Consider the following 6,000-nt stretch of genomic DNA (forward strand, 5'->3'; position numbering starts at 1 on the left):
TTACAAAACCCTGGTCTTTAGCCCTCAAACAGAAAAAATGCCGATCCCTTTTCAAAATGCCTGTGACCTTCAGTCACTTTATAAGCTGACTAAGCCGAATTGTCATTTTGCCTGAACAATTGTAAATACTTGTTCCTTCATATACAGAGAGCTTTCACATTCTGGCTGTAGCATTTACATGGATATATGGAATACATGGCTTACAAGCCACCGACACAATTCTGGTGATACCTGCCATGTGATTTTTAACACTCAGAAAGAAGGAGACCTACACAGTCATAGTATTGCACTTCTTCATTGTCTTTTTGAGGTGCCAAGTTAAATGGTGATGATCCAAATATCAAGTATTTAACTGCCGTTTTGTCACCTAAAATGGGCTTAGCCTGACCCTGAATCCCAAAGCAACTACACTTAGATGCATGGTTCTCGGGTGACCACCAGGAACTGCATCATTCCACAAACCAAAATAATTAATTAAAAAATCCTGATGCATTACAGCTGTGAGAGGTTGGGATGTTTTCCCACCCTGAGCAGGTGGTGGAGCGTCAGGCTGCCCTGCACTCACCCGCCCAGTGTTCCCCTTCGGCCAAAATTCTTCCAAGGTGACTGGAGTTTAGGCATCTTTTTTCACAGGGCAAAGATGGCGGGGGCAGGTTTCAACAAACTTCAGCAATTTTAGCCTTATGTATGAGATCCACGCTGGTTAAATAAGCATCTTCTATAGTCAAGAGAGACAGGGAGGCGGTTCCCAGGGTGACTCATACCAGCAATCTGAGATACCTGTGTTAGGAGAGGGTGAATCATCCCCTAGTGGTGCATCTCTAACTTTTGTATCCAGACATCCAGTTCAGTTGCTGGATGCCTGTCTTTTAAATGAGTTTGGTGTGATGAGTTCCACTCCTGTATTTTAGCTGCGGAGAGACCTCAGCTCTCTAGCAGCGATCCCCAAAAACATGGGCTCTGTGCTCAGCGTGAGCAATGTCATCTGAGGCGTCCCTTGAAAGTGGTGGCTTTTGTCTGTGACTCACCTCCCTTGTTTGTGAGCTGAGGAAGTCCTAAATGCCCCAAGAATTACAGGAAACTGGAAATTTTAGATGTGCTCAGCAGATAAGTGTACATTTTTTCACACAGGAGATTTATAAAGTTCTGGAAAATGTTGCCAGTTGCCTGCCAATAAGCAGATAACACCAGCGTGTTGACAAGGAGTTTAGAGAGACTCATGGGCACTGAGGTCCATAACCAGCTGCTAAGGGCAGAGAGGTGCCCTCTGACACACACACACGTGGTTTTTGGACACGGGGCTAATGGTGCAGACCTCAGGCAGGACCAAGGTTTGCGCCCTCTCCCTGCACAGCCTCTCTGGTTGCCACCAATGACATGGGGTGAGGTGGACCATCGCTGTGACACAGTACAGGGTTTTTTGGAAAGCTTCACACCACTATCAAGTGCTGTAACCTCTCCTCTCATCATGGCCTCAGCCACAGCATGGGGATACAGAGAGCTGGAATCCCAGCCTCAGGATCCCACCTAGCTCTGAAGACAGCACTCCTATCCTTCCTTGTCACTCCTCCCAGCTCTTCCAGTTCAGTTACCCCAGGCTTTGTCCTTAATACTCCGAACTTCTGAGAAGTCAAGCCATCAAATTACCAACATGGTACACAATAAACATTAGATCTTTGGCAATAGAGCTCATAATTCAAACTCATAAATGAATGAGTATGTTCTTTGGACTAATGACCATGTAACATGCTAGGATTGATGTTGTGGAAGATATTGCAGACACATGGGAGTTTTCAGGAAATATCAAGGCTCTTTAAAAGCACTGCTAATAATGCACTAGCTTTGTTTTAATATCCATATGGGATTTATTTTATGTGTTTGTGAGAATTTTCTTTGTCTCTAATCTCTCCAATTCCAATTCAGCTGAGTCATATGAAGGCAAAGCATAAGGGGATGTGTGAAAAGTGCATAAAATTGGACCTTTCTGCTTTGCAGAATTTACATATACCAGTAAGAGCTTTCGTTTGGATGCAGGATGAACCTGACAGTGAAAAATCAAAGGAAAATCTTCTCAGTCTTTTCAGATTGATTTACAGACAAAGAGATGGGATTTCCCAGTTGTTGTCTGGTTGGTTGTTCTTGAGAGAGTTCTGTCTTCTGAGAGAGTTTTGAGTGTTTCCCTTCCTTAATTTTAGATTTTGACTCCTTCCATTATAATAAATACAATCAGTTCTTTTGTACAGAAATACAGCTGGAAAGTCTTTTCCAAGCATAAGCTAGAAACGTTTCATTTTGAAAATACCCAAACCACAGCATTTCAATATGGACAGAATGATTTTCTCCCTTTTTCTTTCTTCTTCAAGATGATATTTCTGGTTTCTGGCAACGTTTCAGCTCTGATGGGACCACATTATCCGCTGGCAAGAGGTCCCCTCGGTGGAATTTAGCTGGTCAGGAGGATGACGCAGGTTCACACCCCTTGGGCTGGGCCAGCCTGGAGTCTGAGTCACTAACTAATGCATTTATTTGTTTCCCACTCTGCCATTGGCTTCTTCCATGACACTGGGTATGTCTCCTCATCCTCCATGAACTGGCACAGATGCTGCTTTCCTGCTGCTTAGATTTTCTGCTGTGGTCTCTGGAGAAGAGACTTCACATCTAGCACAGGGGAGCCAGAGTTTGGTTAGGGATGTTTATGGCTGTGGTATGAAACTTCTGCCTTATCTGCTGCATTTGGAGTTCAGCTGCTTCTGTTATATGATGCTGACAAGGCAGGGCCTTTGGCTATCCCTCAGCCTCTGAGGAAAACTGGACTCAAAAAATATCCCATCCTTTGCTGTTTTAAACTAGACCCTTACCAGAACTGAGTTCCTGTGCAACGAGAGGGCACTGCAGTAAGCACCAAAACAAAAGCACCCTCTCCCTGGAGGTTTTCTGTCAAGAGATTCAAATCATTTCTGACTGCATATCTAAATATTTAATGCTTTTGAATGGTAGATGGGTCAAGGTACAGCTCTCGTAATATTTCTTCAGTGCCTGCATCCTCATCTGGATGTCCTGAGCTAACAGAACAGCACAGTAAATGCCTCTGCCACGGGAACTGGAGGCCTTTCATTCCTCAGCAGCACATTTACTGCCAGCCCCTTCTACCTGAGCAGGTACAGCAGATACTGCAAGCATCACTACACGCCTGGCAGGTTGTTGTCAGTAACCATTTCAGCTGCATTTACCTGCCCTGCTGAATTAGGTTCATTCAGTCCCGGTATCATGTTGTGCTGTAACAGATTGCTCCGTGGCTGGAGAAATCCTCCTGTCTCCTGACTGCTGCACTGCCCGGCAGCACATCACTGAGCTGTGCCACAGGCGAATGCTAAGCTCAGCAAATGCTGAGGACAGTCTCTTTGCCCTTTAGTTGCACAATAACGATACATCTCCATTGCGCATGGCCAGCACATACAGACATTTCTAACCCAAATGTTTGCCTGGGCATAGCATACGGTGTCCGTGCCAATGGCCTCTGACCTCTGGTCTGCAAGAGGCAGGGCAGATATAGCTTTTCTGGCCTTTTGGCACCAGCTTGAGCACAAAGGGCAGTAACACCCACATACTTAAAAATGTTCTTGCTGCCCATTGCGATGCTCACATGTATAGGACTGCTCAGGGCATATCAAATAGTAAATATTTACAAGGTCAGGCTGGGATCAGGCATTGTATCTTTCATGCAAACCCCACTTCAGAGCACATTAGCCTGTTAAATGTCCTCAGATCACCTCTGTAAAACAGCTACTGTGGAGAGAGGGCTGCTTCCCTCAACACGAAGAGCTGGTCCATGGTCACGAAGGACCCCAGTGCAGCAGTAAAAGAGAGCAGTGCTCATTTAGACAGTGTGTTAGTTTAAATACAATCCCTTCACCCCTTTAGTTTCAAGATAATTCCCCCATCCTCAGTGAAAAATCCTGAGATGCTCCAGGCCAGCTTGAATTGTTAAAGCACCTCTCAGCAGAAGCTCAGATTTACAGCTACTGAAAATCTGCCTCCTTTCTACTGCATCTGGAAATAGCTTTTTCATGGCTGAGAGGACAGGGCTAGGCAGCTCTTCGTGCTGAGGGAGATGGGGATGTTGGTGCAAAATTGTTCTTACTGAAAGATAGTCATTACAAGAGTACCATCTACGAGAAACTGGCAGCAGAGGACAAGAAATAACCAAGTTGCTGGAGAGCTTTTGATTGAGCCATCAGGGTAGCGTGGGTGGGAGCTTGAGAGATAGCAAATGGCACAATAGACACAGCCAGCAATGGCAATCAGTGACATAGGCAAATAAAAAGAAAAAAAAAAAAAACAAAGCACCTGGCATTGCAAACTCTAGCATAGCTCATGCAAAGCAAGATCTGTCAATAAGGGCTGCACATGGCTCTGATTTCCCAAATGGAAGCTCAGCAATAACTGGATAAGGAACCTGACTTTGTGAAACAACCAGCACTTATCTTAGCACTTAAATCCACAGCTAGTGGCTCTGCTTTACTGACACGTCAGCTTAGCCTTTTCGCACTTTCCTCCTAGTTTATGCATTTTATCATATGAACTGCAAGCCACCACCTGCTTTTAACTTCTAATTGTGTGGAACTTCTGAACAGTTTTGAAATCTACCACAAAATGCCATCCATGTAAAGATGTGCAATGTGTGTTAACCTGCACACTGTTGACCTCTCCTCCACCATCACAGGTAACAGCTACCTACACAGCTATCTGCCAAGCACAGCAGCACACCCTCTCATTTTTCTCCAAAAAAAAAAAAAAAAAAGTGTCTGTAGTCATTCCTTCCCCACCACAACATGCCTGATAGAGGCACAAATTGTTTCTCGGTACCAGTTCCTTCTAAAAACCCAACTCCCTCCGTTTTCTTGGTTACACCATGCAGGTCCCCCTGTGGCTCCTGCACAGCTGACCATGAAAGGGGGCAGAGCACCAAGCTGCTGAGCGATCAGGCAGGCTGGTTCCTCCTCTCTTTGCTGGCTGCTTGAGTCGCACTGAAAGCTAGCCTGCAGCAGGGAAAGGCATGGCCCATGGGATGGTGCTCAGGAGCCTCTTCGGTAGCTCACAGACTTCTTTATTCCAGTGTGCCATAGCCCAACACTTATTCCCAGCCACTTTGGCTGCTCAGGCCAGGAACCTCTTGGAGGTTCAGGCTCCGTGGAGGGGAAAAGGTAGGGCTTGAATAAAGGAGAGTTGCAGAGCACTCACCCCTTTCCTCCACTGTGGAGACACCCAAGATGATAACTCCTCTCTCCCGGTTTGCTGGCTGGCATTATATTCAATCTTGCCAACTGTTCACAAACTACAGCCCAGGTTTCTTTGGAGACCCTCGCTGTGCAGCCAGGAAAGGTGTTTCCTCCTTCAGCAGCAGACTCCTCTGGGCGAAAGCAAGAGAAGCGAACTGAGACCATTGGCGAAGCTGCCAGACTGAGCCAGTGCCTCTCACAGAGCAGCCAGACTAATTGAGACCTGCTGAAGGAGTAGACGGTTTCATTAACCACACGTATAGGAAAGCCCCAAGCGAACCTATTCACGAGGAACCAGTGCAGCATGCCATATGGCTAAGATCCCAGAAAGCTCTCTGGGTTTGGAGGCCTGGGCCATCTCGCTCTGCCAGGTTCCCACATAGGGCAGGTGTGTAATTTGCTGGCTGCTTTGTGCCACGTAGTCACCATGCTCCTCTTAACCCTTCCAGAGCCTGCAAGGAGCTCCCTTATCCAACCCGCATCCAGGCTGGGCACCCATACGTTACAACACAGAACACAGCTGGTGAAGAAAGTCATTGCTCCATATATGAGACAGCCAGACCACCTGTAAGAACCCCTGCATGTCCCCAAGCATCAGAAGGAATGCCCTGAAATGCTGACAGGAGACAAAAATCCATGGATACTATAAAAAGTCAGGAACCAGCATTGTTCTACCTGAACTTGTTTTGTTTAGACATCTTCAGAGTATGTAACCAAAGAG

This window comes from Aythya marila, assembly GCF_965140915.1.
Source record: "Aythya marila genome assembly, chromosome: 7".
In the NCBI taxonomy this organism is placed as follows: Eukaryota; Metazoa; Chordata; class Aves; order Anseriformes; family Anatidae; genus Aythya; species Aythya marila.